Source organism: Ambystoma mexicanum, chromosome 8, assembly GCF_040938575.1.
Source record: "Ambystoma mexicanum isolate Mex_15411 chromosome 8, UKY_AmexF1_1, whole genome shotgun sequence".
NCBI lineage: Eukaryota > Metazoa > Chordata > Amphibia > Caudata > Ambystomatidae > Ambystoma > Ambystoma mexicanum.
The window spans coordinates 452,274,232-452,293,948 of record NC_090929.1 but is presented as its reverse complement, the minus strand read 5'-3'; the positions used below and the strand labels follow the sequence as shown (position 1 = coordinate 452,293,948).

At 50.4% G+C, this 19,717-nt stretch overlaps 1 protein-coding gene across 14 annotated transcripts in view; it reads right to left on the bottom strand.

The window, feature by feature from the left end:
• The window catches only part of RERE (arginine-glutamic acid dipeptide repeats), a 2,107,422-nt gene that overhangs the window by 524,765 nt on the left and 1,562,940 nt on the right, over positions 1-19,717 (bottom strand). The gene's annotated exons all lie outside the window — the stretch shown is intronic.

The window sequence follows — 19,717 nt, the reverse complement described above, 5'->3', positions numbered from 1 at the left end:
GAGGTTTTCCCTCGACCACCACTGCAGAGAGAATGAGGGCTGGCGAGACAACTACCAGATCTTCCCATTGTCCGCTGGCCTGACACCACTGGCTGTTGAGCCACTCTTGCATGGAACGCATGCGCAGCCGCACCTGGAGAACTAAATAAATGCATGACGCCATCATACCTAGCAAGCGCATTGCCTTGCGTACCGTCACTTCCCGACTGGCTACATATTGAGGGATCTGAGAAAGCCTGTTCTGAACCCTCTCGTTGGAGGGGAAGACAAGACTCTCCTTAGTCTGAATCAGAGCACCTAGGAATTGTTTGGCTTGACAGCAGTCTAAGCTGGATTTCTTCTCGTTGATGGAGAATCCTAGACTGAAGGAGGTCTATTGCCGTCTGTGTATTTCTTAGGCAAGTCTCGTAAGAGTCCCCTGTTATGAGCCAGTCGTCGAGGTAAGGGTAGACAGGGACAGATAGTCTGCACAGGTGTGCTGCTTCCACTGCCAGGACTTTCGTAAACACCCTTGGCGCTGAGGCAATGCCGAAGGGGAGTACTTTGAACTAATAGTACTTGTCCTCTATCATGAGCCTGAAGTATTTTCTGTGCGCCGGCAACATTGAAATATGAAATGCATCTTTCATGTCCAATGTTGTCATGTAATCCCCCTGTTTCAACAGTGGAATTACTTCCTGCAAAGTTACCATACAAAACTTTGAGGTTTGACAAATTTGTTCGCGGTGTGCAAATCTAGTACAGGGCGCATGGCGAGGACCTTTTTGGGTACAAGGAAGTACACTGAATAAATACCCTTGTTTACCTGAAGAATAGGGACAGCTTCTATGGCATCCTTTTCCAGAAGTGCTTCCACCTCTTGTTTCAGGATTCTCAGATGATCTGGAGTCTTGTCTTGGGTGGTCTGAACTGTGGAGGTCAGGCGAACTCCACGCAGTAACAGGGCGCATGGCGAGGTCCTTTTTGGGTACAAGGAAGTACACTGAATAAATACCCTTGTTTACCTGAAGAATAGGGACGGCTTCTATGGCGTCCTTTTCCAGAAGTGCTTCCACCTCTTGTTTCAGGATTCTCAGATGATCTGGAGTCTTGTCTTGGGCGGTCTGAACTGTGGAGGTTAGGCGAACTCCACGCAGTAACAGGGCGCATGGCAAGGTCCTTTTTGGGTACAAGGAAGTACACTGAATAAATACCCTTGTTTACCTGAAGAATAGGGACGGCTTCTATGGCGTCCTTTTCCAGAAGTGCTTCCACCTCTTGTTTCAGGATTCTCAGATGATCTGGAGTCTTGTCTTGGGCGGTCTGAACTGTGGAGGTCAGGCGAACTCCACGCAGTAACCGTGGGCGACCGTCTTTAGAGCCCACTGGCCTGAAGTAATCCCCTCACATGTCGAAAGGAAAGATGTTAAGTGCCCCCCAGACCGGGGTGACATGGGAGATGGGGACCTGGATCCGTTGGTAATTTCTGACCAGAGGCTGCAGTACCCCTGGAGTTGGGGCATCTGCCTTTCCCGTGTCACTGACCCCTAGGTGGATAGTTGGCGGGGCTGCTGGATGCTTGGTTGGAGTCCCAGTTGTAGATATTTTGGGCGGAATGGGATTGGCACCGAAGGACCGGCGGAATCCGCTTCCCCTCTGGGGGGGGAGGGTTTTTGTGTGATCTGTTGCAGGGACTTAAAAGTTTTGTGCTCTTTTTTTGGCAGTCTCCAAAGCATCTTCGACTGCTTTACCAAAGAGATTCGATTCTGCGATAAGTTTGTTTATAAGCGCATCTTGGGTTTACGGCTTGAAGCCCGAGTTTTGGAGCCAAGCGTGCCGTTTAAGGAGAGTGTTCTGCGTCATGGATCTTCCTGCCGTCTCCGCAGTATCCAGAGTGTTCTTTAAAACATTCTGATTGACTTGCTTGCCCTCAGCCACGATGGAGAGTAATTTGAATCTTGCGGGTTCAGGCACCTCCTGGAGAGCTTCTTGTATATGGTTCCATTGCGCATCACCATAACTGGCAAGCAAAGTGGTGTTGTTTGCTATGTGCGTGGTAAAGGCAGTTACTGTGGTATATAACCTTTTAGACTCCTTATCGGGAGCCAATTCTCCCATAGCAAGGGGTACTCCCGCCCGTTTCCAGGTGGTGGTGACTGCTAGGGATTCAGGGGTGGGGTGGCCTTTAATATATTGAGGGTCCGTAGGCGATGGCTGAAATAATTTCTCCACCCTTGGATTGACTGCCCAGGTCTGGGCTAGTGTGACAAGAGAAAGAGCCATTCTCCTCTTAACGGAATTAAGGAGAGGGATGGCTTGACTGGAGGGGGGTTTTTCTTTAAGAATGTCCTCCACGAAATCTTGTTCAGGTATGGCTTCTTGGGTGGCGATCTGAAAGTGATGGGCTGCCTTCCTTAAGAATGCATTCAAGGCCATCTGATCGTCTATTGGTGACGCCTAACGGGCCGGGTGTCCTGATTGTGAGTACAGAGTGCCCATGGCTCCGTATCAACTTGATGAGTGTCCTCCCAGTTGTCCGGGGCATCCACCTGGTCATCTGCAGTATAGTCTTGTAGGAAGGTATTTTCTTCTTCCTCGTCATAGATATTTTGGCATGTGTCCATTTGAATTTCGTCCTCAGGGTGGGTAGAAATAAAAGGGTCCTGAGAAGATTCTAAATTTCCAGGAAATCTTAAGGTTGACATAGAAAGAGGATCTTCACGAGGTCTCTTGGGTGTAGGATGCTCTGAAAACAACAATCCTTTCCAGGCGGTCCATGCACCCTTCAAATTTTTCCCTGGTCCATTTAGATGAACCAGAAGGTTTAAAAGATGGAAAATCTTCATTTTCTTGCCTTTGGCACCGAAATTTATTAGCAATAGCGCTAGATAAAGGCTCCCGACTATCCTTATAGTCTTTGCGAGCATCGGGGTGCTGTGGTGCGTCTTCAGACGTGTCTGCGGCACGCTCCTTGAGTTTCGACATTTCCTTAGGCATCAACCCCACTGCCGAAGTGATCCTTGCGATACTTTCGGCGATGTCCGGCGAATAGGGGCGTGCCATAGGCCAAGTGGTAGAAGGAGGCCTAGCGGTAGGTTTTTCACCAACCGATTGACTAGAAGCCCTAACGGTAGATTTTTGTCCTACCGGGGCCTTAGGGGGCGCCGGATGAGTGACTTTGAAGTAGCACCCTTAATTTTCGAAGGCCCAGTCGCAATACGTTGCTGCGGATGCGGGGAAGGCTTGATCTGCAAGATCAGAGGAAACCGTCAACATTTTCGGTAGTCCTGTTGGCGCCTTCACCTGAAGTTTTTAATCAGCCAGTCTTCAGGCAAGGGTACACTGGGATTGACTCCCTGAGTAGGTTTACTGCCACCACTGCCAGTACCTTGGTGAACGAAGGGCAGCACCTTGAACTGTGTTGGTCTGCTACTTTAAACCGCAAGAATCTTCTGTGCGCTGGGAACATTGAAATATGAAAATAGGCATCTTTCATGTCCAATGTTGCCATGTAATTCCCCCGTTTTAACACAGGGCTTACTTCTTGTAGCGTTATCTTGCGAAATCTTTTTGGTTTTACAAATTTGTTTGCAGGGCGCAGGTCTAGTATCTGGAGCATGGTCAGATCTTTTTTTGGAACAAAGAAGTACGTTGAATAAATACCCTTGTTTACCTCTTTGTGCGGCACAACCTCGATGACGTCCTTGAGGACTAGAGCTTTCACTTCTTCTAGCAGGATAAGTTGTTCCTCCTGCAATGGTTTCTTTTGATATATGATAGGTTATTTATAACGTGCTTAATACCCAGAGGTTTCTAAGCGCAAACCGGGGATCGAACCTGTGGTGCTCCGTGTCGTCTTGCTTCCAAGGTGAGCACGTTGCCCCTCAGCTATCCTCCTTGGCGCAGGGGGAGGTTTGACGGTCTTCCTTGAAGCTCTATACAATAACCCCCTGTCACCGTTGACAACACCCATTTGTCCGATGTTATCCCCTCCCATGCGTGGGTGAAAAAAAGATATTTGTCCCCCGACTGGGGAGGCATGAGAAGGGACCCGTATCGGGGCGTCATTGTTTAGAGAGTGTCCCTTCACTTCTGGTGGGGGGAGCCTCTTCCTTTTCCGCGGCCCCTGCGCTGACCTCTGGGATAACCCTGGATCGCTTGTTGATTGCTAGTCCAAGAGAAACCTTGGTTTTGGCTGTATCCGGTTCCCCTCTTCGCATTTTGCCCCCGAAAACGGCGAAAATTACTACCACCTCTTTGACCTGGTTGTTTATTCGTCAGTTGGCCAAGGGATTTAAGAGTCTCATACTCATCCTTGGCGGACTTGAGCGCGTCTTCAACCGCTTTTCCAAACACGTTCGGCTCAACTGGCATATTCAGTAGGGTAGCTTGAGTCTCAAGTTTAAAGCCTGACTGTCTAAGCCAGGCGTGGGGTTTCAATATGGTGGCTTCTGCAAGAAAGCGTCCAGTATTTTCAGCTGCGGCAAAGGTATTTTTCAGGACGACGCCTGCTGTAGCTCGCCTTCAGCAGCCAGAGGTGAGAGTTTGGCCTTTAGTGGTTCTGGCACCGACTCTGCCAGGGCAGTTACCACATCCCCCTTTGTGCAGTCATAGCTGGATAGCAAGGTGGAATTATTTGCTATCCGACCCTCGTATGCTGCAGTGGACACTATCTTTCTACCCATGGCATATCATTTTTTGCTCTCCTTGTCTGGAGGGGCTTCGGAGGAGGCCAAGGGGGTACCAGCTCTCTTGCGGGTGGTGGTAACAACCAAAGAGTCAGGTCGAAGTTGGCCCCTTATTTATAAGGGGTCGGTAGGTGCTGGTATGAAATGTTTCTCGATTCTAGGGTTCACCGCCCTGGTTTCGTTCGGCAGTTCTAGGGAAGGCTGAATCCTCCTTTGGACTGACTTTAGCAGGGGGGATAAATTGGGTTGCAGGTTTTTTAATCGCACAACATATTTTCTGCAAAGTCCTTGTCCTGTTGGACCTCTCGCGTTTCAATTTCAAAATGTTCTGCAGCCCTTATGAGGATATCGTTGAATAGGGGCTCATTGTCCACCAGGGAGTCTGGTAAGGGATGGTCTTGCGGGACTGGAAAGTCCCTCGCAAAAACCACAGACTCGGTGCGATCTTGGTCTTGATCATCTTCCCCCCCGGCGTCGTAACCCTCAATGTTGTCATAACAGGGGTCACCCTCGTCCAAGTATTCATCCTCCCCTGCATCCAGGTCATAAAGGTTGTAGGAGAGGTGAGGAGTTCTGTGTGCTGGTTCAGCAGCCAATTCTACAGTAATGCTGTTGCCTGGGACTGAGAGGCTGCAAGTGTTGTATTGGAACCTGACGCCTGTCTAGTGGGAGGAGTGGAGGCCAGGTTGTCCAGAACATGTGGATGTTGTTCAAATAAGTTTGCCAAGTAGGTCATGCGACTCATGACTCAATATCTTGTGCAGTCCATTTGGCTGAACTGGGTAGAACCCCTGGGTAGGAGGAGGCAGGTGTGGGAGTAGAGTGGGTATGTCCTTCGCCAAGACTGATAGCGTCAGGCTGATGTGCATGATCAGGCTCTACTATAGTGTCCTGTAGGGGCATACTTTTATGCTGGCTAGAGTGGTCCTTCTACCTAGAGGAACTGGACCTGTGTCTTTCCTTATGGTCCCTGCTCTTAGACAATCACTTTTTTTGGAGCTAGGGGTCGAAGAGGGGGATTTGGGGAACTCCCTGGGTTTGCCCCCGGGTGTAGGCCAAACTTCGACCGCAGGGATGGCTTGCGCGGCGTCTTTCGTCGAAGATCTGCCCTTCACCGTCGACTATCGGCGTGTGACTTCACTCGCATCGCTGTGGGACATGTGTTTGTGGGGGAGTGTGGTGCCCTTGCCGCTGGGTGTCTTCCCCATAACAGGACCGCCAGCCTGTCTGTTAGGGTCGGGGGATGGCACTGGGGAAAGTGGAGGTTCCCAGTCACCCTTGCCTTCTGAAAGGACAGCGTCGCTGCAGTTGCTGGCCGCCCCTTCGACGTCAATGGAGGCCTCGGCCTGCAGGGCGTGATGGGCCCAACGTTTTGTTCCCCCATCTTTGAGGGTTTTAGGTCAGAGTAGCTTACAAGCCCGACAATGAACTTGTCGTGGTCTCTATTCAAGCAGAGGTTACAGATCCTATGCTTGTCGACCCATGTGAACTTCCTATTAAAGGAGGGGCATAACAAAGGGAGTACGCTCCATAATATTGGTAGGCAGCTGGCCGACTGTGGGAAAGGGTGGGAATATGAGAATGCATTACTTACCGTAAAAGCATTTCTGATGGTTGTATCTGCTTAGATTCACATGCTGTGCATAGGTCCGACATCCAGTGGTCACTGCGGAGTATTGCATTTTGTTTTTCGTAGTCGAAAAGGGGACGTCGACTAGGCGTGTCTGAAACACTATCCCTATAGTGACGTGCGTTGTACCCACAATCCCTCACGCGTCGAGGTCCCTCTGTTTGTATTTTTTCTGCCCTGAGGGAGCCTTCTAGACGTGAGTGAGTACAGAAAGAGAGAGAGATATATAAAGGAAGTCTATGTTCCTTCCATCCGAGCGGGGAGGAAGGGTGGGCGCATGTGAATCTAAGCAGATACAACCATCAGAAATGCTTTTACGGTAAGTAATGCATTCTCTTCTGATGTTTGTTAATCTGCTTAGAATCACATGCTGTGCATAGACTAGCGAGCAGTACCCGGAGTTGGCGGTGGGTTATGAGAAGGAACAGTAGAGAAAAGGTGTCGTAATACTGCCTGTCCCACCTGGGAGTCAGATCTAGAGTGTGTATCTAGACAGTAGTGTTTTGTAAAGGTGTGCACAGAACTCCAGGTAGCCGCTTTGCAGATGGACTCAAGGGGAACATTTGCAATGAATGCTATGGATGCCCCCGTGCCTCGAGTAGAGTGTGCTCTTGGCTTAAAGGGTAGTTCTCTCTTAGCAAGAGTATAGCAGAGAGTGATGCATTGAACAATCCATCTAGAAATAGTGGATTTTGAAACCGCATCTCCTTCTCTTCCTGCTGCCACCGAGACGAAGAACTGATTAGTCTTCCTCAATGGTCTGGTTCTTTCCATGTAGAACATGACCGCCCTGCGTACATCAAGTGTGTGCAGAGTCCTTTCTCCCAAATTGGAAGGATTTTGAAAGAACGTTGGTAGTTCTATAGACTGGTTTACGTGGAATTTAGAAATAAATTTCGGAGCAAACCTAGGGTGAGTGCGTAGAACCACTTTATCTTTGTGAACTGTAACAAAGGGGTCTAGAATAGAAAGAGCCTGAAGTTCACTTACTCTCCTGATGGAGGTGATAGCTATTAAAAAAGCAGTCTTAAGAGTAAGGTGTTTAAGGGATGCTTTGTGCATGGGTTCGAATGGAGAGCCCATGAGTCTGGTAAGTACCACATTAAGGTCCCATCCGGGAGCAGGGTCAGCTATCGGGGGGTGTATTCTCTTTACTCCCTCCATGAATGCCTTTATAACTGGGATCCTCCACCACGACACTTTGAGTTGGGAGGTGGTGTATGCAGAAAGTGCCGCTAGGTGGACTTTAATGGAGTTAAACACTAGGCCTGAATCCAAGAGATGGGTCAGGTATAGTACCACATGTGTGGGAGAGCAGTCAATAGGGTTGATGCTTTTACTCCTGCACCAGATGACAAATCTCTTCCACTTGCTAGAATAGCAGCGGCGAGTGTTCGGTTTTCTGGCTTCCCTGAGGATGTCCATGCATCTTTGCGGGAGTTGTAGATGTCCGAACTCTATGACCTCAGGAGCCAAGCTGCTAAATTCATGTTCTGGGGGCATGGGTGCAGAGTCCTGCCCTTGTTCTGAGATAGCATGTTGTACGGGCAGGGGAGTTTTACTGGGGGAGATAGAGACATCTCCATCAAGTGAGCGAACCATGGCTGTCGGGCCCACATTGGGGCCACCAGTATCATGGTCACTTGTTCCTGGTGCATCTTCTGCACCACCTTGTTGAGAAGGGGAGTCGGGGGAAAAGCGTAAACAAATTTCCCTGACCATTGCATCGATAGACTGTTCCCCTTGGATTGGTTCTGGGGGTACCTGGAGGCGTAACTTAGGCATTGAGAGTTCTCCAGGGTTGCGAACAGGTCTATTTCTGGGAATCCCCATTGTGTGAAGACGTCGAAGACGATGTCTTCGTGTAGACGCCATTCGTACTCTTCGGGCAGAGGGAAATCTCTGCTGAGTCTGTCTGCCAGCAGATTGAGTTCCCCGGGTACATGTAGTGACAGTAGGAACATGTCCTGTTTGAGAGCCCACTTCCATATATTCTGGGACAGTTTGGACAAGCCTGGAGAGTGGGTGCCCCCCTGCTTGTTGATGTAGTACATGGCTGTAGTGCTGTCCGTAAGGACCATTACTGTCTTGCCTTGTAGGTGTTTTTGGAAGGCTTTTAGCGCCTTGAATACTGCTAGTAGCTCCAGTAGATTGATGTGTTTGGATGCTACGTTCGGAGTCCACACTCCGTGAGCAGTCTGATGGGATAGGTGAGCACCCCATCCTGTGAGGGATGCGTCTGTGGTTAGAGTGGCTTCCGCCGCGGGTGTGGCAAAGGGTTTTCCTTTTTCCATGTTCCCCTTTGTCCACCACTGTAGCGAGAGAACCAAGGCCTGCGAGACCACCACTAGATCGTCCCATTGTCCGCTGGCCTGACACCACTGGCTGTTGAGCCACTCTTGCATTGGGCGCATGCGCAGGCGCGCGTGAGGTACCAAATAAATACACGACGCCATCATTCCTAGCAAGCGCATTGCTTTGCGTACCGTCACCTCTCGGCCGGTCACATATTGGGGGATCTGAAACAGCATGTTTTGGACCCTCTCTTTGGAGGGGAAGACGAGGCCGTCCCTTGTTTGAATTAGAGCCCCTAGGAATTGTTTGATTTGACTGGGGTCTAGACTGGACTTCTTTTCGTTGATGGAGAAGCCCAGTTGGAACAAAAGGTCTACCGTCTTTTGGGTATTGGAGAAACATGTTTCGTAAGAGTCCCCTGTTATGAGCCAGTCGTCGAGGTAAGGGTAAACTGGGATGGACAACCTGCGCAGGTGGGCCGCAGCCACTGCCAGTACCTTTGTGAATACCCTTGGTGCTGAAGCTATACGGAAGGGTAGCACCTTGAACTGGTAGTGTTTGCCCTCTATCATGAACCTTAGGTATTTTCTGTGCGCTGGCAACATTGAAATATGAAAGTATGCATCTTTCATGTCCAATGTTGTCATGTAATCTCCCTGCGAAAGCAGCGGGATCACCTCCTGTAAGGTCACCATACGAAACTTTTGGGGTTTGATAAACTTGTTCGCTGGGCGCAGATCTAATACAGGGCGCATGGTTAGATCCTTTTTGGGTACAAGGAAGTACACTGAATAAATACCTTCCGTTACCTGAGATAGAGGCACGACCTCTATGGCTCCTTTTTCCAGCAGTTGTTGTACTTCTTGAAGAAGGATGGCAAGATGTTCCGGCGTCAACCGTCGTCCCCTCGGGGGTTTGTAGGATGGGGAACTGTTGAATTCGATACAGTATCCGTGGGCTACGGTGGAAAGTACCCAACGGTCTGACGTTATCTCCTCCCATGCAGGAAGAAAGGATGTTATCCGGCCCCCGACCGGTGTTGCATGGGAGGGGACGCGAATCTTCGCGTCACTTGGAGTTGTTGGGGGCTTGGGAGCCTCTGGGGGTGGATCCCCGACCTCTCCCTTTGCCCCGGCGTTGGCCTCTTTGGCTGTACTGCCCACTATTGGCTTGGTAATTGGTGGCAGGGTATTGCTGATGCTGACCTTGTTGTTGTTGCCGTTGGCCACGAAAAAAGCGCTTGTTGCCATAGCCGCGTCTGGTAGTGGGCTTAGAGATCTGGTCAAGAGTCTTGATAGTGTCGAACTCTTTTTTGGCCATCTCTAGGGCTTCATCTACCGCTTTTCCGAAGAGGTTAGCGTCCTCGACAGGTTTATTTATTAAAGACGCCTGTGTCTCCGGTTTAAAGCCTGAGTTGCGCAGCCATACATGGCGCTTTAGGAGTATTCCTTGTACCAGGGAACGTCCTGCTGTTTCTGCCGCGTCCAGAGAGTTTTTTACAATGCTCTGGTTCACTTGTGTTCCTTCGCCAATAGTCGACAGTAGGCGTGTACGTAAAGGCTCCGGTGCTTCCTCTGCGTCTTTGCGCAGTTTGGTCCACTGCGCGTCTGCGTAGCTCGCAAGCAAGGAATTGTTGTTGGCAATTCTTGCTGAGAAGGCAGCCGAGGAAGTAACTCTTTTTGCAAGGGCATATAGCCTCTTGCCCTCCTTGTCAGGGGGTGCCTCACTGGTGGAAAGTGGTACCCCTAACCTCTTTCTAGTATTAGATACAACTAGGGAGTCCGGTATGGAATGTCCCCTAATGTAGAGCGGGTCTGAGGGTGAAGGAGCGAAAAGTTTCTCAATCCGTGGATTGACCCCTCTGATCAATGCGGGAGTGGACAGCGACGGGGTGATCCTCCTTTTAACTGAAGCGAGGAGAGGAATGGTCTGGCTGACCGGGGGTTTTTCTTTAATGACTCTTTCTACAAAGTCTAATTCTGGAGAGAGTTCTCCCGTGTCCAGTTCGAAATGCGCTGCTGCTCTGCGCAACAGTGCATTGAAAGTAGGCTGATCGTCAATTGGAGACGTGTTCCTAACTGGAGAATTATCCGGAGGAGTTAGATTTAGGGCATCAGTGTCGGAACACACTGATGGTGATTGCCAGGGGTGCGAAGGTCCTTCTCCTGGGCTAATCCCGAAGCCTTCTTCTATAATGTCTGTTCTGTCTTCTAGACATTCCTCCTGGTTCTGTCCTTCGTTGTCCATGAAATCATCTTCTTCTTCGAAGTATTGTTCCTCCCCAGTGAGGTCATATACGTCTTGGAAGTCTGAGGCTGTGTCCAGCAGGGGATCGACCAGCCTCGGTTTTTTGGCTCTGGGGTCGTCTTGAGGCCCTTCTCTAGTTCTTCTGAGAGTTAGAGGGGCTTGGGTACTCATAAACTTTTCCATCCTCTCCATACAGAGGTGGAGTCTCTCCATAGTTTCATGGGGTACCCCAGAGCGGTCTAGTGGGGGAAAACTCGAGTTGTCTACCTCGAAATGGCTCGACCTCTCCCAAAGCGTCGAGGAAAGTGTCCCGTCGCCCTCCTCAAAACCCTCAGGTGTGTAGGGAGACTCCCTGACTGAAGGGGGTAGTCCCTGCTTTCCTTCGGGTGTTTTCGGCGTATCCTTTGATTTATGCGTAACGCTCGACGAAATTTTCGGCGTACGCTTTTGGGCGTCGGCTACAACGATCCTGGCTAAGCTATCGGCGACATTCTTGTCGGCGGAAGCTTGAATTTTCGACGCTATGGGTATCGAGCGGTGTACGGCGGTATGCGCCTTCTGTTGATGCGCACCGGCCGGTGGTTTGGTGGTGGCGCCCTTGTTTGCCGAAAGCCCAGTCGCAGGTCGCGGCTGCGGTTGCGAGAGGGGCTTCGAACCCGAACGGTCCGAGGAGGCCGCCGGTGGAACCTGCGTCTCCTTGGGCGCCAGAGCTCTCTTCGACTTAGACGAAGAAGAGCCATGGGTTGTGTGCTTATCTTTATGTGAATCTTTGTGTGCGTCAGTGTCGCCGGGGTGTTCATCCCCATAAGCAGGGCGTGAGCCGAGCCCGTCGGGGCCGGGGACAGACGACGAAGCGCGTAAGCGCTCCTTAGAGGGGGTTTCGACTTCCGTGGAGGAGGTCGTGTCATCGCGTTCCTCGTCACTGTCGGTGGTCGCAGCGGCGGGTGAACCTTCGGCCTTCGACATCGCGTAGGCCGCCCACCTTTTAACCCTACGGTCTTTTAGAGTTTTAGGCTTCAGAAGCCGACAAGCCGCGCACCCTTCCTCTTTGTGATCGAGGGGCAAGCAGCGGTTACACCGTGAGTGCTTGTCCTTCCAAGTGAATTTGCCTTTACAAAGTGGGCAAAACCTAAATGGTGTCCTCTCCATAGCAGAGGCAATAAATCGCGATAAACACCCCCAGGGAAAGGAAGGGGAAAGTGAAAGGCATTCTCAAAAAGACCCAGAGATGTCCCACGACCCCACTCTCCCTACTGTAAGTGGCCAGCGAGGCCAGGCCACGTGTTCGGCAGCGCCGAAGATTTCCTCCGCTCGACCCTCCGTCGACGATTTTGCTCGGCGGAGAACAGCTACACTGCGTCGAGGGAGTGCTGTATTAATCTTCGTAGAAGAAACGACCAAAGGTCGAGGGTTGCAATGTCTCTCGAGGAGCTCCGCGTGAAGGCGACCAGAAGCTGGGCGGAAAAAAACAATCTGAGGGACCTCGACGCGTGAGGGATTGTGGGTACAACGCACGTCACTATAGGGATAGTGTTTCAGACACGCCTAGTCGACGTCCCCTTTTCGACTACGAAAAACAAAATGCAATACTCCGCAGTGACCACTGGATGTCGGACCTATGCACAGCATGTGATTCTAAGCAGATTAACAAACATCAGAAACATGTTTATGACCACCCCCCACTCTCCCTACTGCAAGGCTGAGGCCGAAAGGGCCTTCCAAGGCCGCGTGGCGCCGAAGTCTCTGTCCGATTGTCAGCTTCGTAGTCTTCTTGCAGTCTTCACCGCGTCGAGTCATGGTGTCGGCAAAGGACAGGAAGAAATGCTAACTTAATTATTAAAGTTCAACAGCGTACGCCGAAAATGACTCCGCTTATATTTTTGCGACCGCTCACGATGGCGGAAAAAAACAATCTGAGGGACCTCGACGCGCAAGGGATCATGGGTACAGCTGACGCCACACTAGTGATAGTATTACTGGCACGCCCCGTCAATGTCCCTTTTCAAATTTTGAAAACAACAATTGTAATACTCTGCAGCTTCCACTAGATGTCGGCCTATGCATAGCATGTGATCTAAGCAGATTACACAAGCATAAGAAACAGGGATAAACAATGTCTCCTATGAAGAGCTACGCAATGGGGCGACCAGTTATCTGGGGGGGGGGAACAATCTGAAGGACCTCGGCACGTGAGGGATTTTGGGTACACTACACGTCACGATAGGGGTAGTGTTACAGACCCGCCTATGCCGACGTCCATTTTCGGTCCTCGAAAGACCAGATGCAATACTCTGCGGTTACCACTGGATGTCGGACCATATGCACAGCATGTGATTCTAAGCAGATTAACAAACATAAGAAACAAAGTTACCACAAGTGATAAAAAGTTAGGAACATCTTACTTACCTGTAACTGTTCTCCGTCATGGGTCTGGCATTATTTCACATGCTCATGAATAGTCCCCGTCGTCAGGCTAGAAATCCTCAATAAAAGAAAAAAAACAGTTTCACTTTTGTTTATAAACTGTCTTACTCATATAAACCAATCACTGAGCTCTAGTTCATACTGCCCCCAGCTAATGATTTCCCTCGCCCTAAGCAGGTTTCTTCCATTCATGCACGGCCTAGGCTGTCAATCACACAGGGGTGGCTGTCCTAAAAGGACAGCCAGTCAATCAGGACTGGTTGCATTCGGGCATCCATAGAGACAAAAGACAGGGGAGTTTCGGGACCCTCCCTCACATCCTGCCCTTCTAGACACACTGGAGCCAGAGGCGGGATTCAGGGCTGAAGCCCACCAAAGGCAAGACAAACAAAGGGCTCAAACCTGTCCCAACTCACAGAGTAAAACCCAAGTATGTTCTCACAAACAGAAAATGGCGAAAAAAGACAAAGGCCATTTTGACAAAATGGTCACGCATGGTTGGTGTACTCCAGCTGAGTGTTCAGCCTGCGGTAGAAAAGAACAATGGTAGGAAAAATTAAACCACTGCCACCAGCCATTTAAAGTAGTGAGGGTAACATAAAAATGTCAGGTGTGACAGTAGGATAACACGCTACTAGGTAATCCCCCCAGAACTGTTTGTGCTGGACCTACAAAAGAGAAAAGGTAAGTAAGGAACAAGTTACTTACCTGTCCTCCAGCATGGGTCTGGCATGGATTTTCATGCTCATGAATATTCCCCGTCAGGCCATGAATCCTCCGTAAAAAAAATCAAAAAAATCAAAAAATAAAAATAAAAAAATCACTGAGCTGTGGATCATATTGCCACAGCCAATGACTGCCCTCTCCCTAAGCCCCTCCTCTGGCAGCCATCTTTAGATTTGGTAGCACGTAAAGTGGCAGTATGAACAAGAAGAGCCGCAGAGGGGCAGGAGGGAGGGTTCGCATGTGAATACATGCCAGACCCATGCTGGAGAAAAACAGTTACAGATAAGTAACTTGTTCCTTCTCCAGCATGGGGTCTGGCATGGATTCACATGCTCATGAATAAAGAATACATAGCAGTACTTGCATGCACAATAACAGCTGGTGGGAAGTCTCAACAGAAGCAAATACTTTTAAACTCCTCACCAGGCTCACCTTCAAGTGAACAGGTTGCGTAGCCCTGCTTCGCCGACTTTGTACTCCACTCTGGAATCCCTGTTGACGCAGTAGAATTTTGTGAAGGTGTGCATAGACTACCACGTAGCAGCCCTGCAGATGTCCAGCAGGGGCACACCAGCCAGAAAAGCCATCATTGCAGCAATCGCTCTGGTAGAATGGGCTCTCGGACGGCCAAGCAGTGACAATGAGTGATGCATCGGGAGAGCCACCTGGAGATGAAAACCTTGGACAAGGCCTTCCCATGGTTCACAGGACCAAAGTTCACAAAAAGAGAAGTCGTCCGGAAACTCTGTGGGCCACATAAAACTTCAGTGCTCAAGCCATATCCAGCGAGTGCAAAGTCTTTCAGCCGGCGACAAAGGCTTCGGAAAAAATACAGGCAACACCAAGGGTTTGTTGAGATGAAATTCCGACAGAACCTTGGGCATGAAGGAGAGGTGCATCCGCAGCACCACCCTCGTCTCATGGAAAGTCAAACAGGGCTGCTTGCAGAACAGGGCCTGAATCTCACCCACTTTCATGGCTGAGGTGATGGCCACGAGAAAAGCTGTCTTCGAAGAAAGGAACATGAGAGGAGCTAGATGCATAGGCTCGAAGGGGGCTCTCCATGAGCCTAGTCTGCACCACGTTGAGGTCCCACGCCGGGGCAGGTGCCTTTACCAGCGGGAACGATCGGAGCAGTCCTTTAATGAACTCCTTGACTAGACTGTGTGACCAAAGAGAAGACCGTCACGGAGATCTGGTGTAGCGGGAGATAGCCGCCAGATGCACTTTGATGGAGGCATGTGCTAGCCCCGACTTAGCCAACGACAACAAGTCTGGAAGGACTTGGGGGACTGGGTGCACGTGATCATCAGAGGGTTAATCTTCTGCGACCGGCACCACGTCGCGAAATGCTTCGATTTGTGCCCACAGCATTTAAGAGTCGACAACTCCCTGGCAATGACCTTGCTGCAGTCCGCCGGCAGATCGTAACCATCAAACTCCACCGAGGGCTGGTGATAAGAGGAGGATCCACCACTAAAACCCTTTGAAGATCTGCCTGACTTCCCTCCTGAGGAACGAAAGACCGGACGGTACTGTTGCAGTGTGCCCATAGTATGGGCCGTCTCTGTGTTGGTCTTGATGGTCTGAAGTGATTCATCAACAGCCTTTCCTAAGAGATTGTCTCAGTTGAACGGCATGTCTAGGTCCCTCGTCTGTACCACTTGCCTAAAGTTGGTGGCCTTCAGCCAGCCACGACAACGGAACACTGTCTGCAATGTCCAGGGCCACGGTAATGGCGTGGTCTGACGCCACCTCGCCTTGCTAAAGGATCTCCATCGCCTCGACCCATTTGTACTCGGGGAGGAAATCCAGGATCTGAGCCATCTTGTACCATAGTTCCCGGTCGTACCTGGCCAGGATAGACAAATCATTGGCCACCTTAACCGTCGTCACTGCCGAGTAGATTACCTTTCTACCCACAGCATCCAACTTCTTCCCCTCGCTGCACGGGGGAACGAAGGCCGAGGACGACTGGTTGGACGACTTCTTCCGGGCAGCAGCCGAGACCACCGAGTCCAGTGATGGCTGTGACCACAAACACTTGGGTGCAGACTCCGGAACCCGGTATTTCTTTTTAAGCCGGCCCCTTTTCGCCAGGGTTTTTCAGCAGCGTCAGCCCATCATCCCAGACATCATCCAGGAGGGGCACTGCCAGAATGGTCTTCATTTTCGCCTCCCAGCATTTATACAAAAAGCCCTCCTTTGTCTCCTCGTGTGGGAGCTGGAAAAGTTCAGACGCGCAGGCGACCATCAACTAAAAGGAACCCACTTTGTCCGGTGGAGAAGACATTGGAGGCGGAGAGATGCCACCGTCACCATAAGTGTCTGTCGTAGCCGTGTCCGTCCCCGTATCCCTAAGGGGGTTGGGGGGATAACGGAGGCTGGAGCGGAGGGTGCCTCTTCCTTCCTTTCTTCAGCGGTGGTGGACCCGGTGTCATCGCCAGTGGCACCAGCATCCTATTATGAAACTCCGACACCAGTGTATGGAGGGTCAAAAGAAGAATATCATGCAACAGATCTCTGGGACTTGCCTGGGGAGTAGGATCGCTGCCCCCCAGCTCCTACGTCATTGACCCCGCCTACGCCGTCGCCGCATCAGGCGGGTACCTCCTCGACGTTCCCGTTGTCATTGTCGTCCCCAACATCTTAGGAGATGGTGTCGACAGAACACTCGTCCTCCACGTCGGAAGAAGAACTATCCGTGCCCTGGAGTTCTTCTATACCCACCCCATTTTTCGGGTCCTGCTGAGTCGGTCTCTGGCTAAGGGATGGCATCCTCTTTTCCGGGGTCTTTTCCACTGGTTTGGCTGAACCCTCCCACCTGGGAGGAAGAGCCACTCCTACCGCTGTAGGGGTACCCTAGAGCAGGTCAGCTCCTTTAGCCTTCAAAAGGGTGGCCGCCACCAGCTCGATAGATGAGGATGATTTACTCTGCATCACCTGGGCCTTGATGGGCAGGTCAGACACATTGTCATGTTGTCTAGCCTTCTCCGGTTTCTGCCGCAGCTTTCCCAGGGTAGCTGACTTTCTCTTAGACGAAGAGCTGGAGCGATGGCTGGAGACTGAGGCCACTGGAGACGATGAACGCGCCCTGGCCATCGCGGGACCCGCCTGCGCAGCGCCCCTGAAGGCACCGGACTCACAGAGCTTGGCCTGGTCTTGGACCCCCACGGATGGGGCGCCCTCAAAGACTTAGAAACCCGCTCTGGCTGGCTGGATCCAGATGAGGCATGCCCCTATGAACCACACGGGGCAGGGGCATTGACTTTGAGTCATTCCGGCAGTCTGCTGTGCCGATCCTTCATAGTGCAATTGGTAAAGCCACGACAGATCTCGCAATCTTCCAGCCTGTGCATCTGGTGCAGACAATGAAGGCACAGGGAATGCTTGTCCTCCACAAAAAGATTCTGTAAAAGGCAGCTGGTGCAGAGCTTGAAGAGGGAATCCCTGTACTCCTCCTCCGACATGGTCCGGTGTGCGGTGTAGGCCCGATGGCCTTCTGGAAACTTCGAAGAATAAACACTCGATGATTCCGCTCGAGTGGCGATGAAAGATGCCGAAAAACGGATCCCCGTTAGTCGGATGAACAAAGATAGAGCACACAGGCTCGATCAAACAAAAATAGGAATTTCCTAGCAAAAAAGCACGAAAAACGCAGAAAGCTTGAAGAGCGAAACGCAAGGACTCCCAATACTTGAACGTGCAGTAAAAATCTGAAGATGGCTACCTGAGGAGGGGCTTAGGTAGAGAGCAATCATTGGCTGGGGGCAGTATGACCCAGAGCTCAGTGACTGGTTTAAAGGAGAAAGACAGTCGAGAAACGAAACAAACTGTTTTTTTTTCTTTTACAGAGGTTTCCCAGGCTGACAGTGGGGAATATCAATGAGTATGTGAATCCATACTAGACCCCATGCTAGAGAAACAAGAATTCATAAAGAAAAGTCTCTCAGTACCGACAGTCATGGGAACTAGTCAGTGATCCCATAAGAATGAGTAAAACACGTCGTAAGGGAAGTAAAGCAGAAGGCTTTCAGACCTCCAAAAGCCAGGACAGGGTTCAAAAACGTAAAACGCATGGATTCCCATAGAAATCTAAGAAGAGAAAGGTGCAAGAAGAAAATATTTCCTAACAAAACCTTATGGCGTTAGTGGGGGGAGGTAGGAACAGGTATGTTGACTAACCCCTATACTCCAATTCACTCATGGACCACTTTGGCAGCTCAGGGAATAAGCTGAGCCCCCGTGCTGTGTCTTGGTTCTGATGAGGAGTTTCTAGGGGTCATGAGTGCAGAGGTCACTTTCAGCTTTAGGATTTTATTCCTGGCAAGTTGACGGTTCCATGCTCTGTAGAGCTGGTTCCTGGAACTGGACAGCAGCATGACATTGGCATGATGAAGAAAGGACTACCACGTTGTGAACAACCTCAGAGGACCACCCAGAACATAAAGCAGACATAGATCAGCGCTGGCCACAAGAAGAAATGGTGGAAGATTACTCTTATGGCAGAAGCAAAGAAGCTGATCCTGCAAGCTCTCTTGCTGAAGAACTGCAACTGCAGGGAAAGGACCCCTATTTCACAAGTAGAGAATATGCAGAGTCCCATGTCTAAACTCTGGACGTCTATGGATGCAGCTAGATAGCCCATTGGAAACCTGTCAGCACAAAGCCTGGCTCTAGGACACTGCTGCAGGATCCCAAAGTCAGGATCCTAAAGCAGGGGTCGGGAACCACTGGTCCATGGGTTTCAGGACTAATTAAGGTCTTCTGGAGAACAGAAAAGGAGCTGGGCTTCTAGAGGACCGTTGAAGACAATGCTGGGTGACTGGAATGATGAGATCTGGTTCTTCTTTGCGATGCTCCGCTTCGTAGGATCTTAGCTCAAACTACCATCTTCTGGCTGAATGCAAAGCTGGTCAGCTGCAATGGTCGCCAGCGGGCTGCACTCCTTATCTCTTGAGTGGCTGCAGAGTCCTCCTTTTAACCAGGATTTTGACTGAAGCCCAACAATGGTAAGGATGTGCACCACTGAATCTGGAATAGGACTGTCCAATCAAGGATCGCATCTGGCCACGACATCCTCCCAGCAACACACACTTTGGCATGAATGTGGTCTGGAAACAGACAGTCCGTGCCCCCACACATTGGGCCAAAAACGCACACCACTGACTTGTCTGGGAATGCTGGAGCAAACCCTGGGAAGGGTTTATCACACATGGCAAATCCAACCCGAGGGGGCAGGCAGGAGACAAAAATGCAAGATGGTCGTAGGATAGGTGAAAAGCTTGTGGCACAGCCCTTTTAGAGTATGCAGTACTTGCCAAACGTGGTAAAATGCAAAAGTGCAAAAGACAACTAAAAGAAACACGGTAGAAAACAATCTGCCACCAACAACCCATCTTGGACATCATGTCAGTAACCACAAAGTTATAGGGACACAAAGTATGCCTGCCAAACCTCACTGTAAAGTGAAGAGTACAGTATAAAATGAACAAATAATTCCACAATGGGGAAAAGAGTTCTTCAAAAATGATAGCCATAGGGACTGATCAGTGCTCCCAAAATAAATGCTTAGCAAGGCAAATGAAGTAAAATGGCTTCACTTGTCTGGAAAGGTTGAGACAGGTACAAATCTACAGAAATTTGTTTGGAGTGGGGGGTAGCACCACAGATGTCTATGGCTGAAAAGCAGCAACATAAAACAACTTTCCTAACAATTTCCATGTAG